This window comes from Oncorhynchus tshawytscha, linkage group LG12 (assembly GCF_018296145.1).
Source record: "Oncorhynchus tshawytscha isolate Ot180627B linkage group LG12, Otsh_v2.0, whole genome shotgun sequence".
In the NCBI taxonomy this organism is placed as follows: Eukaryota; Metazoa; Chordata; class Actinopteri; order Salmoniformes; family Salmonidae; genus Oncorhynchus; species Oncorhynchus tshawytscha.
In genome coordinates this window covers 68488592-68502188 of record NC_056440.1, presented here as the reverse complement: position 1 = coordinate 68502188, position 13597 = coordinate 68488592, and the positions used below count along the sequence as shown (strand labels likewise).

General features: G+C 43.4%; 1 pseudogene; it reads right to left on the bottom strand.

Moving 5' to 3' along the window:
• Positions 1-794: 794 nt before the first annotated feature.
• On the bottom strand, positions 795-12486 carry LOC112264220 (annotated as a pseudogene).
• Between the last annotated feature and the right edge of the window lie 1111 nt (positions 12487-13597).

The following is a 13597-nucleotide window of genomic DNA, read 5'->3' as shown; positions in this document are numbered from 1 at the left end:
ATCTAGGTTACTATGATACAGGGTCATACAGGGTCTACAAATGTACCTTTCAGTAATGATAATGGCGATGGGCAGGCACAAATGTCAAGGGTGGGTTTTTATCTTTTTGATTTGATGACTTGACTCTGGCTGAGTGCTGTGAGTGAAGGGCCACTCTCAGAACCCTGGGTTGTATTAATTTAGCAGATTCTGTTGCAAAACGTTTTATCTGTTGCAAAATGTTTTCTAACAGAAAACGTTTACACCAAATGGAAAACATTTTGCCCACAAAAAGGAGAGTTTCTATCAGCAAAATTCAGGCAGGTACCTAAACTGACATCTAGTCACAAAATGGTGCCAACATGGTGGCTGGGCAGCAAATTGTGTTTGGTGTGTAATCACCAATGTCACCCACCAGCTACGTTTGCTGCAGCCAATGTTGACTCTTTCTAGGCACACAGCTTGAGTACATTGTTTCCAACCTCTGCCAACATCTTATGTTATCTTTGGTAATCCTGAATACACCCTGAATACACCCCAGCTCTTAGTATCACTGTGATGAAATACTCATTGCATTCTTGGAAGAAGAATGCAATTCTAAAGCTTCTTCATGGATGAAGAGGGAAACACAATTTGGAAAGAGGTACAGAAGCTGTGCAAAACAGCCACAAAACCACAATAAAACATAGCATCAATACAGACAGAAGATATTACAGTACAGTCATGTTGAGACAGATATACACTGAGTTAATATGATTTGACAGATTTATATATCATGATAGCAAAATCTTAGTAAAAACAAAGAAAATTCCATGACTTAACTCCTTAGGGCTTTGGCCAATGTGGGCTGTGTCTGAGAGGAAAGTGACAGATTACCTGGCTCCAGTGTGGGCTGTGTATGAGAGGAAGGTACCAGATTACCTAGCTCCAATGTCGGCTGTGTGTGATAGGAAAGAGACAAATTATCTGCCTCCATTGTGGGCTGTGTATGAGAGTGCAAGACTAGTTGTTCCATTGAGGCAGGAAGCTGAGAAGCTCTCCCACTCCCAGGAAGTAGACCACCTGTGCGATGCCAAAGAGGGGAGCAATGACAAGAGCATGGCAGTACGCCCCCTTCTGGAAAGCAGAGGGACACTCTTGGCGCAGAATCTTCCTGTTAGACAAGAGGGTCGTGATATAGTGGTGTATCTACAGTACCAGTCAAAAGTTTGGACACACCTACTCATTCAAGGGTTTTTCTTAATTTTTACTATTTTCTTAATGGTAAAATAATAGTGAAGACCTCAAAACTATGAAATAACATCCATGTAATCATGTAGTATCCATAAAAGTGTTAAACAAATCAAAATATATTTTATATTTGAGATTCTTCAAAGTAGCCACCCTTTGCCTTGCTGACAGCTTTGCATACTCTTGGCATTCTCTCACCCAGCTTCATCTGGAATGCTTTTTTGAAGGAGTTCCCACATATGCTGTGCACTTGTTGGCTGCTTTTCCTTCACTCTGTAGTCCAACTCATACAAAACCATCTCAATTGGGTTGAGGTTGGGCAAAGGGTGGCTATTTTGAAGAATCTAATATATAAAATATATTTTCATTTGTTTAACACTTTTTTGTTTACTACATGATTCCATATGTATCACGTTTCAGGTAAGACCTAGATGCAGACTAGGTTGAAGTAACAACAGTTTATTAATTAAAAAAGGGGCAGGCAAAAGGCAGGACAAGGGCAGGCAGAGGTCAGTAATCCAGATAGGTGGGGCAAAGGTACAGGACGGCAGGCAGGCTCAGGGTCAGGGCAGGCAGAATGGTAAACACAGAGAAAACTAGGAAACAGGAGCAATCAAGAGACAGGTAGGCTTGGTAGTCTTGACAAAACAAAACGAATTGGCAACAGACAAACGGAGAAAACAGGTATAAATACACAGGGGACAATGGGGAAGATGGGAGACACCTGGAGGTGGGTTGAGACAATCACAAAGACAGGTGAAACAGATCAGGTTGTGACAATAGGTATTATTTCATTTGTTTGATGTCTTCACTAATATTCTATAATGTAGAAAATAGTAAAAATAAAGAAAAACCCTTGAATGAGTAGGTGTGTCCAAACTTTTGACTGGCACTGTATATTCTAGCCTAAAATGCCTTCTCCGTTTATTTCATAGCACCAGTAGATGTTGACATGTTCTACCATCAGATAATATTGATATAATCGATCAGAAAAGGCCTGTCAAAACCAGGAGGGAAGCAGTGGAAGAGTTAGAGTGAGAAGGAGAGGTTACCTGATGCAGTCTGTCACTCTGCTGTAGGTGTCCTCCTGATTTCTCTGTGTCATGGTCTGAATTCTGGTCTTAATCGCTGAAATACACTAACTGTATCAAATGGTTTACAGGGCACACGGCAGGCATAATCAAATCACATTTTATTTGTCACATGTGCCGAATTCAACAGGTGTAGACCTTACCGTGAAATGGTTACGTACAAGCCAAACAATGCAGTTAAGAAAAATAATAGTTAAGAAAAGAAATGTGAGCCTTTCTCTGACACCGACTGGTAAATAGGTCCTAGATGGCAGGAAGCTTGGCCCCAGTGATGTACTGGGCCGTACGCACTACCCTTTGTAGCCCCTTGCGGTCTGAGGCCGAGCAGTTGCCATACCAGGCGGTGATGCTCTCGATGGTGCAGCTGTAGAACTTTTTGAGGATCTGAGGACCCATGCCAAATCTTTGGGGGAATGGGCATGTCGGCATTGTCGTGCCCTCTTCACGACTGTCTTGGTGTGTTTGGACCATGATAGTGTGTTGGTGATGTGAACACCATGGAACTTGAAGCTCTCAACCCGCTCCACTACAGCCCCATCGATGAGAATGGGGACATGCTCGGCCCTCCTTTTCCTGTAGTCCACAATCATCTCCTTTGTCTTGATCACATTGAGAAGAGAGGTTGTTGTCCTGGCAGCACAATTTCAGGTCTCTGATCTCCTCCCTATAGTCTGTCTCATTGTTGTCGGTGAACAGGCCTACCACCGTTGTGTCATCTGTAAACTTAATGATGGTGTTGGAGTTGGAGTTGTGCTTGGCCACGCAGTCATGGGTGAGCAGGGAGTACAGGAGGGAGGTGTTTAGTCCTAGGGTCCTTAGCTTAATGATGAGCTTTGAGGGCACGATGATATTGAACACTGAAGTCTGTAGTCAATGAACAGCATTCTCACATAACTATTAATTTAGTCCAGGATGGAAAGGATAGTGTTGAGTGCAGTTGCGATTGCGTCATCTGTGGATATGTTGGGGCGGTTTGCAAATGGTAGTGGGTCTAGTGTTTCTGGGCTGATGGTGTTGATGTGAGCCATGACCAGCCTTTCACAGCACTTCATGTCTACAGACGTGAGTGCTACAGGTCGGTAGTCATTTAGGCAGGTTACCCTGGTGTTCTTGGACACATGGACTATGGTGGTCTGCTTGAAACATGTAGGTATTACTCGGTCAGGGACAGGTTGAAAATGTCAGTGAAGACACTTGCCAGTTGGTCAGCGCATGCTCGGAGTAGAGGTCCTGGTAACCGTCTGGCCCTGCAGCCTTGTGAATGTTGACCTTTTTAAAGATCTTACTCATGTGCCTCCTGAGTGGAGCAGTGGTCTAAGGCACTGCAACGCAGTGCTAGAGTCATCACTACAGACCCTGGTTCAATCCTGGGCTGTATCAGAACTGGCCAAGATTGGGAGTCCCATAGGGCAGTGCACAATTGGCAGTGTTTCCTCCAACACATTGGTGCAGATGGCTTCCGGGTTAAGCAGGTGGGTGTTGGTGGGTCATATTTCAGAGGAGGCATGACTCGATCTTCGCCTCCCTAGCCCGTTGGGGAGTTGCACAAAGGAGACAAGATCAAAATTGGGAAGAAAAAGCAGGTAAGCGAGCGTGATCTAGAACAGTTGGTGCTCTCATCCATGCTTCAGTGTTGCTTGAATAGTAATTCAAGCAACACTGTAATTTGGTTCAGATGAACCAAAGTAATTTGGTTCATCTGGTAGGCTTGTGTCACTGGGCTTCCCTTTGTAGTCTGTAATATGCAAGTCATATGCAAGTCATGCCACATCTGACGAGCGTTGGAACCAGTTTAGTAGGATTCAATCTTAGTCCTGTATTTACACTTCACCTGTTTGATGGTTCATCTGAGGGCATAGTAGGATTTATTGTGTGTGTGTCGGGTTAGAGTCTGGCTCCTTGAAAGTGGCAGCTCTACCCTTTAGCTCAGTGCGGATGTTGCCTGCAATTCATGGCTTCTGGTTGGGATATATACGTACGGTCCCTGTGGGGACAATGTCATTGATGCACTTATTGATGAAGCCGGTGACTGATGTGGTATACTCCTCAATGAAATCAGATAAGTCCCGGAACATATTCCAGTCTTTGCTAGCAAAACAGTCCTGTAGCTTAGCATCTGCATCATCTGACCACCTCGGTATTGAGCGAGTCACTGGTACTTCCTGCTTTAGTTTTTGCTTGGAATCAGGAGGATAGAAATATGGTTAGATTTGCCAAATGGAGGGCGAGGGAGAGCTTTGTACGTGTCTTTGTGTTTGGAGTAAAGGTAGTCTCCTGTTTTTTCACCTTTAAGTTTCTCTGCATTAAAGTCCCCAGCAACTAGGAGAGCCACCTCTGGATGAGCATTTTCTTGTTTGCGTATGGCTTTATACAGCTCGTTGAGTGCGGTCTTAGTGCCAGCATTAGTTTGTGGTGGTAAATAGACAGCTACGAAAAGTATAGATGAAAACTCTCGTTAAATATTGTGGTCTACAGCTTATCATGAGACACTCTACCTCAGGTGAGCAAAACCTTGGGACTTCCTAAAAATGTGATTTTGATCACCAGCTGATATTGACAAATAGACACAGACCTCCACCCCTTGTCTTATTGGAGGCAGTTGTTCTGTCGTGCCGATTCAAGGCAAAACCATACAACTGTATACACACTCATACCTGTATACACACACACAACTGTCCTTACCATCCACAGGATTAACTCCCACAGCAACTGTACTGCCAGCGAAGCAGCCTGATGCAAAGGATACATAGAAGGGAGTGGGGCCATTAGCCCCACAGCCACCAAGACTTTTCAGATTGGCAAACAGGGAAGTAGATTATGGAGAATGGCACGTCCCTAAGCGAACAGAGGAATGGTCCAACAAATGTGAATCATCTTAATTTGTTTGTGTTCTTGCAAGGCTTCTATTGTGTCTCTGTGCAGGTTACCTCAGGAGTGTGGCCCCCAGGCCCCTGTAGAGCCCTGCGATGCCCTGGCTCCACAGCAGCTGAGCTGCATTGCTGTATGGGACCTCAACTCCACTGGGCCCCCAGGGGCCCAACTACAGCCTGGGACATCAGCTTCTTCTGAGCCTCTACGTGTGTCATAACACACACAACATCATCATTATCATCAGTGTGACATCATCAACCAGGGACAGAGAAGCAGGAATGCCTCAGGAGGTTGGAAAATAAAAATACATTTGGGGAATCACAGGAACACAAGGAAGAGTCACAAATGTGCTCAAGCAATAAAATAACAATTTTACATTGATACAATAACAATGCTGGTTGTTACTGGTTCTATCTGATCAGATCCCTGTGATCTGCTTGTGTTTGTGTGGCTGACAAGACATTGTTTAGTCATAAAACATTGACTGGGAACAGGGGAACATCCAACCTCCTCTCTCCTTCTTCTACCCATCTCTCACCTATCCGCCCTGCATCCTGTAACTGAATCTTTAGCATCTCCATGGGAGTGGTGATATTGACCTGCACCAAGAGATGGAGAGATGGAGACACAGAGAGATGGAGAGACAAAGAGATGGAGAGACAAAGAGATGGAGAGACAGAGAGATGGAGAGACAAAGAGATGGAGAGACAAAGAGAGATGGAGAGACAGAGAGATGGAGAGACAAAGAGATGGAGAGACAGAGACATGGAGAGACAAAGAGATGGAGAGACAAAGAGATGGAGAGACTGTGTGACTGTGTTTCAGAAGAGTTCAAACACCCAGGCAGACACACAACTAGTGTGCATAATTACTGTTAAGCCACAAGATGGTAGTAGAAAGCTGTCTGAGGCTGATACCCCAGCTGAGTTTACCTGACATGTTTTTTTATATTTATTTTTTCATTTCACCTTTATTTAACCAGGCAGGCCAGTTGAGGAAAGTGCTCATTTACAATTGCGACCTGGCCAAGATAAAGCAAAGCAGTGCGACAAAAACAACAACACAAAGTTACACATGGGATAAACAAACGTACAGTCAATAACACAATGGAAAAATCTGTATACAGTGTGTGCAAATGAAGTAAGGAGGTAAGGCAATAAATATGCCAATAGTAGCAAAGTAATTACAATTTAGCTATTACACTGGAGTGCAGATGAAGATGTGCAAGTAGAAATACTGATGTGCAAAATAGCAGAAAAACAAAGACAGATATGGGATGAGGTAGGTAGTTGGTTGGATGGGCTTTTTACAGATGGGCTGTGTACAGCTGCAGCGATCAGTAAGCTGGTTCGGTAGGATGGTCAGTTTTACAAGGGTATGTTTGGCAGCATGAGTGAAGGAGGCTTTGTTGCGAAATAGGAAGCCAATTCTAGATTTAACTTTGGATTGGAGATGCTTAATGTGAGCCAGACACCTAGGTATTTATTGTTGTCCACATATTCTAATTGTCCACCATTCAGGACCGTTCAGAGTAGTGATGCTAGTCGGGCAGCGATCGATTGAAGAGCATGCATTTAGTTTTATTAGCATTTAAGAGCAGTTGGTGGTCACGGAAGGAGTGTTGTATGGCGTTGAAGCTCGTTTGGAGGTTTGTTAACACAGTGTCCAAAGAAGGGCCAGATGTATACAGAATGGTGTCGTCTGCGTAGAGGTGGATCAAAGAATCACCAGCAGCAAGAGCAACATCATTGATATATACCGAGAAAAGAGTCGGCCCTACAATTGAACCCTGTGGCACCCCCATAGAGACTGTCAGAGGTCCAGACAACAGTCCCTCTAATTTGACAAACTGAGCTCTATCTGAGAAGTAGTAAGTGAACCAGGCGAGGCAATCATTACAGAAACCAAGGCTGTTGAGTCTGCCGATAAGAATACGGTGATTGACACAGTCAAAAGCCTTGGCCAGGTCGATGAAGACGGCTGCACAGTAGTCTTTTATCGATGGCAGTTATGATATCGTTTAGGACCTTGAGCGTGGCTGAGGTGCGCCCGTGACCAGCTCGGAAACCAGATTGCATAGCGGAGAAGGTACTGTGGGATTCGAAATGGTTGGTGATCTGTTTGTTCACTTGGCTTTCGAAGACTTTAGAAAGGCAGGGCAGAATTGATATAGGTCTGTAACAGTTTGGGTCTAGAGTGTCTGCCCCTTTTGAAGAGGGGGATGACCACGGCCGCTTTCCAATCTTTAGGAATCTCAGACGATACGAAAGAGAGGTTGAACAGACTAGGAATAGGGGTAACAACAATGGAGGTGGATAATTTTAGGAAGAGAGGGTCCAGATTGTCTAGCCCAGCTGATTTGTAGGGATCCAGATTGTGCAGCTCTTTTAGAACATCAGCTGTCTGGACCAGCACCACAACCCACCAGCATCTCCCTCAGCAGGGTGAGCTTCTGACTGAGAGAGAAAACAAATGTCATAATTATTTTAGTTTGATGACTTTGCTAATTTCTCTGGATGGTCTGGTGCTATCTCAAGTGTTTTACATACATTAAACAACATGCATACAACTTAAAACTCCCTGTTTCTACATGCAAAGGACATGACCATAAACATGCATAAAGCAATAAATGATACACATGAAGAAACATACATAAACACACACACACACACACACACACACACACACACAGTCTTAGAAACACGTAAATAATTCACGAGCGCTGGTCACTCAATAATTTATCAGCCATGTTCTTGGTCCCCATGGAAATGTTGGGGGACGCTAAAGATAGCCCAGGTATGTCATGCAGATAATGCTGCAGGGGCCTATGGGATCGGTCCTATCATCCATGCTGTATGTTTACAAAATATTTATACCTCTAATGTATTACCACTAGATCCCAGCACATAGTGAAGATATTATTAGAATCCTATTTGTAATATGTATATCAAATCCAAACAAGAAGTTAGTTAAAGCTGATATAGTATACACTACATCTTTCAAGTACATCTATTCAAAGATATCAGAGTGGGCAAAAGGTTGGTGTACCAGTCAGTTACGACTGGTGTATGATTGTATTTGACAGGTAGGTGTTTGAAAGAGGCCTCTGAGCACTACTCACCCATCCTTGGACAGGTGTTGCCTAAGGAAGTCAATGGCAGCTAGTTTGATGGCCTTCTCTGGAGTGACCAGAGTCAGGTTCACCGCAGCACCTAATGGTCAAAGAAATAGAGAGACACAGAGTCAAAAACAAAGAACATGCTCAAACACGCACACACACACACAATTTTGTCCTACCTCTGTACATGTCAAAGTATCCCTCTGATCTGATGGTCTTGATAAGGCAACGTGACCTGTGTAGTGAACATTAATAAGGATTGCTGTGTAAAGACCTCAGAGAATCAACCAGATTCTACAAGGTAAGCAGATACTACAAGCAAACTACACGTTTGTTTTAGAATAAATTCAGGCAGGTGGAGCTGCAACAGCAGGTGATTACACTCCAGTCAGCACAGACCCAGACAACAGTCCAGCACAAAAACACCCCCTTATCCAGACCTGGAGAGTTGGAGGTGGAGAGAGATATATCTGCACTCTGAGACAATGTCAACAGGAGAAAAAGCAGGAGCAGGAGAAGAACAGAGCACTAGAGGGGAGGATCAGACTACTGGAGGAGAGGGTGAGGGGGATGTCGTGTGACAGAGAACAACCCACTAGAGATGTGGCCACCCCCGCAGGGAAGCAGGCAGAACAACCAACCTCAGCTCCCAACAAAGGTCTTGACACCACAGCAGAACAGTCCACCCCAGACCCTGACCACGTCGACATCACAGTGGAACAGACAAATGAAGAACCCCAAGCCTAGGGGATCTTACCCCCTCTGAGCACCCCCACTGTCAGCCACCCCGATAGCCCTCCTGACAACTCCCCCACACCCACTGAGGACATACACAAGACATAGATTGTCATCCTTATGGACTCAAACGGGAAATATATACAAGAAAAAAACTTTTTCCCAAACACAGTGTGTCTAAACCCTGGTGTCCAAACACCCAACGTGCCCTAGAGATTCTGTCTGAGGACCAACTAGGTTCACCTAGCCACATAATAATACACACAGGCACAAACGACCTGAGAGGACAGCAGGAAAGGGTGGCCACAGTACTCAAGGGAGTGATTGAAAAAGCTTCTTCTACTTTCCTAATTCACAAGTGGTTATATCCACCCTGCTACCACAAAAGGACTTCCATCCTGCTACCATACAGCAGATAAAAGCAAGTTTTTCCCGTGACTGTGACTCAAAACCACAATTTTACCTGGCCCACCCTGAACTTGGACTGCCTTTATGACCAGGTCCACCTAGACAAGGCGGCAGTGCCCACGTTCACCCGGACCGTAAAGGACATCGCTCTCAAACGCAGCCCCAACACTTCACACAGGAGCAACAGATCAATAGACACCCCGCCCACACCAGCGAGACAATCTACCAGACCTGCAGAACCCCCTCCCCAAGACCTACACATAAAGGACCCACATCCAGACCACAACATCACCAGCCACATCCACAACCCCGCCCCAACCAATCAACACCCCCTCAAGTCAACATGCACACACCCCATTTAGGACCTCTCAGATCAGTCAGCCCACTGTCAGAGAAAAATCACAGCCTACTTCAACAGAGCAGTACTCAATCATGAGGCATCAAAGCCAAAGGTACTGACTAATATTAAGAAATGCTATCGGTGGAAGGAATGTAGTGTGGAAACCTACCAAAAAACAATTAGACAACAACAAATTAAATCCCTTTTAGACAACTTCCTGGACAAAACGTTCCACTGTAATAGTGAAGGTGTAAACTTGGCAGTAGAAAATTTGAAGAGTATATTTGACCACTCAGCTTCCCTATCAAATCTAAAAATCTCAAATAGAAAACTGAAGACAATGAACAACAAAGACAAATGGTTTGATGAAGAATGCAAAAACCTAAGAAAGAAATTGAGAAACCTGTCCATCCGAAAACATAGAGACCCAGAAAACCTGAGTCTACGCCTTCACTATGGTGAATCACTAAAACAATACAGAAATACTCTATGGAAGAAGAAGGAACAGCACATCAGAAATCAGCTCAATGTTATTGAAGAATCCATAGACTCTAACCCCTTCTGGGAAAATTGGAAAACACTGAACAAGCAACAACACAAAGAATTATCTATCCAAAATGGAGATGTATGGGTAAACCACTTCTCCAATCTTTTTGGCTCTATAACAGAGAACAAACAGCAAAAATATATGCATGATCAAATACAAATCTTAGAACCCACTGGATTCTCCAATTGCCTTGAATGAAAATAAAAACTCTCCAACCCAAAAAGGCCTGTGGTGTTGATGGTATCCTCAATGAAATGATCAAATATACAGACAACAAATTCCAATTGGTTATACTAAAACTTTTTATCATCAACCTTAGCTCTGGCATCTTCCCCAATATTTGGAACCAAGGACTGATCACCCCAATCCACAAAAGTGGAGACAAATTTGACGCCAATAGCTGCCGTGGGATATGCGTCAACAGCAACCTTGGGAAAATCCTCTGCATTATCATTAACAGCAGACACGTACAATTCCTCAGTGAAAACAATGTACTGAGCAAATGTCAAATTGGCTTTTTACCAAATCATTGTACGACAGACCACGTATTCACCCTGCACACCCTAATTGACAAACAAATAAAACAAAACTTCTCATGCTTTGTTGATTTCTAGTAACGGGAAGGGGATCTGAGTGTAAGCCTTTTCTCAATTTGTAAACAAATGATCAAATATATCGGTTAAAAAGGCGACATTTCTTGGCATGGGGTGAGAGGGGGCACTAGAACAGTCTGCTGCACCCGGCCTCACACTACTAGAATCTGAAGTCAAATGTCTACTGTTTGCTGATGATCTGGTGCTTATCACCAACCAAGGAGGGCCTACAGGGCCTAGCAAGGAGGGCCTAGATCTTCTGCACAGATTCAGCCAGACCTGGGCCCTGACAGTAAATCTCAGTAAGACCAAAATAATGGTGTTCCAAAAAAGGTCCAGTCACCAGGACCACAAATACAAATTGAAGCTAGATACCGTTGCTCTAGAACACACAAAAAAACGATACATACCTTGGCCTAAACATCAGCGCCACAGGTAACTTCTACAAAGCTGTGAACGATCTGAGAGACAAGGCAAGAAGGGCATTTTATGCCATCAAAAGGAACATAAAAGGACATACCAATTAGCATCTGGCTAAAAAGACTTGAATCAGTTATAGAACCCATTGCCCTTTATGGTTGTGAGGTCTGGGGTCCACTCACCAACCAAGAATTCACAAAATGGGACAAACACCAAATTGAGACTCTGCATGCAGAATTCTGCAAAAATATCCTGTGTACAACGTAGAACACCAAATAATGCATGCAGAGCAGAATTAGGCTGATACCCACTAATTATCAAAATCCAGAAAAGAGCCGTTAAATTCTACAACCACCTAAAAAGAAGTGATTCCCAAACCTTCCATAACAAATCCATCACCTCCAGAGAGATGAACCTGGAAAAGAGTCCCTAAGCAAGCTGGTCCTGGGGCTCTGTTCACAAACACAAACAGACCCCACAGAGCCCACGGAACGCAACACAATTAGACGCAACCAAATCATGAGAAAACAACAAGATAATTACTTGACACATTGGAATGAATTAACCAGAAAACAGAGCAAACTAGAATGCTATTTGACCCTAAACAGAGAGTACACAGTGGCAGAATACTTGACCACTGTGACTGACACAAACTTAAGAAAAGCTTTGACTATGTACAGACTCAGTGAGCATAGCCTTGCTATTGAGAAAGGCCACCGTAGGCAGACCTTAACCATTTGCATATCGTTACTACACCGTATATATACACATGATATGAAATTTGTAATGTCTTTATTATTTTGGAACTTCTGTGAGTGTAATGTTTACTGTTCATTTTTATTGTTTATTTCACTTTTGTATATTATCTACTTCACTTGCTTTGGCAATGTTAACATATGTTTCCCATGCCAATAAAGCTAATTGAATTTAATTTAATTTAATTGAAAGAGAGAAGGGTGAGAAGGTATCAAAAAGGTGACATTGACCAATCAATAACAAAAGAGAAAAACAAGAATGAGAGAGAGGGATAATGGTGGAGGAATTAGTGCAAGATTCAACCTAGAACATCATTTAAAACATTTGATAAAATCCTCTCAAAATCCTGTTTCCATCAATATCCTTATCCACACTTACCTGATCTGCTTGTTAGCCATCTATCTGAGATACAGTTACTCTGGCAGTTTCTCTGTCTGTGTATCTGTAAACGTGATCTGCACCTCCGTGTTTAAGGAAAACAATGGATTAGTGGAAGATAGATGGAGAATACCTCGGTCAACCAGCCAATGTTCAACCGTCAGTTTCAGTCAGTTAGTCAGTCAGTCAAGTAATTGGCCAGCTATGGAGGAGAACTGGAAAAGAACAGAGTAAAATCCATATCAGAACAGTGACCTGACACTCAGTTAAAGCTTTGAGAAACATCTGTGCATGGAAAGTACTTGGCTTATCCCTGGGCATATTAGTATTTACCTCATTGTTGTGTTGCCTGGCTACCTGAAATGAAGAGTGTTCATTCATTGAGCCATGCTTTCAGAAGAAGCTGATTGTACAGCCACCCTCCTTCTGGACCAATCACATCAATCCTTCTCCTCCACCCCTCCCTCAATGCTAATTCTAACCTCCACTCTTTCTATTTCCTCTACTCCTTCCTATTCCTCCCAGATCTCTCCTGATTCGTGCGTGTGCATTGTATTTGAAAGGAGCAAGAGAAAGCAGAGAAAGAGAGAGGGAGATGGGACATCCAATACTGTGATTAGAAATATGGGTGTATATCTGTTTGAGGTCTAGTCTGTCAGCTCACAGCACTCCTTCTCTCTTTGCAGGTTTGTAACAACATACCTTTGACCAAATATTTCACTTTGTTGTCTTTATAAAATTATCTTCTGTGCTGCGCTGTGCAAAAACCTTGGTCATAGAATAGTGCCTAAGAGAAGCCACGGGAGTGGTCTGTCTACTCAATGTCTGCTTTCATTTATATGTACAGTACGAGCTCATGTATTTTTCATTGCCAGGAATGGATTACATGTGGTAATGGAGAGACTTACCACATCTAGTTTGTCAATACATCCTGAATAGATACATCCACATAACACTATACCCATTCCACCACCTATCTGCCTTGCACATTCAGATTTGAGTGTTTTGATTGTCAGGTAAACCTGACTTAACATTGTTCACCCATTAACTACACATCATTGCTCACCCGGTGAACCTTCCACATAAATGTATTTGGGGATCAGGGGATCAAGACATGATGCTTACGTTTTC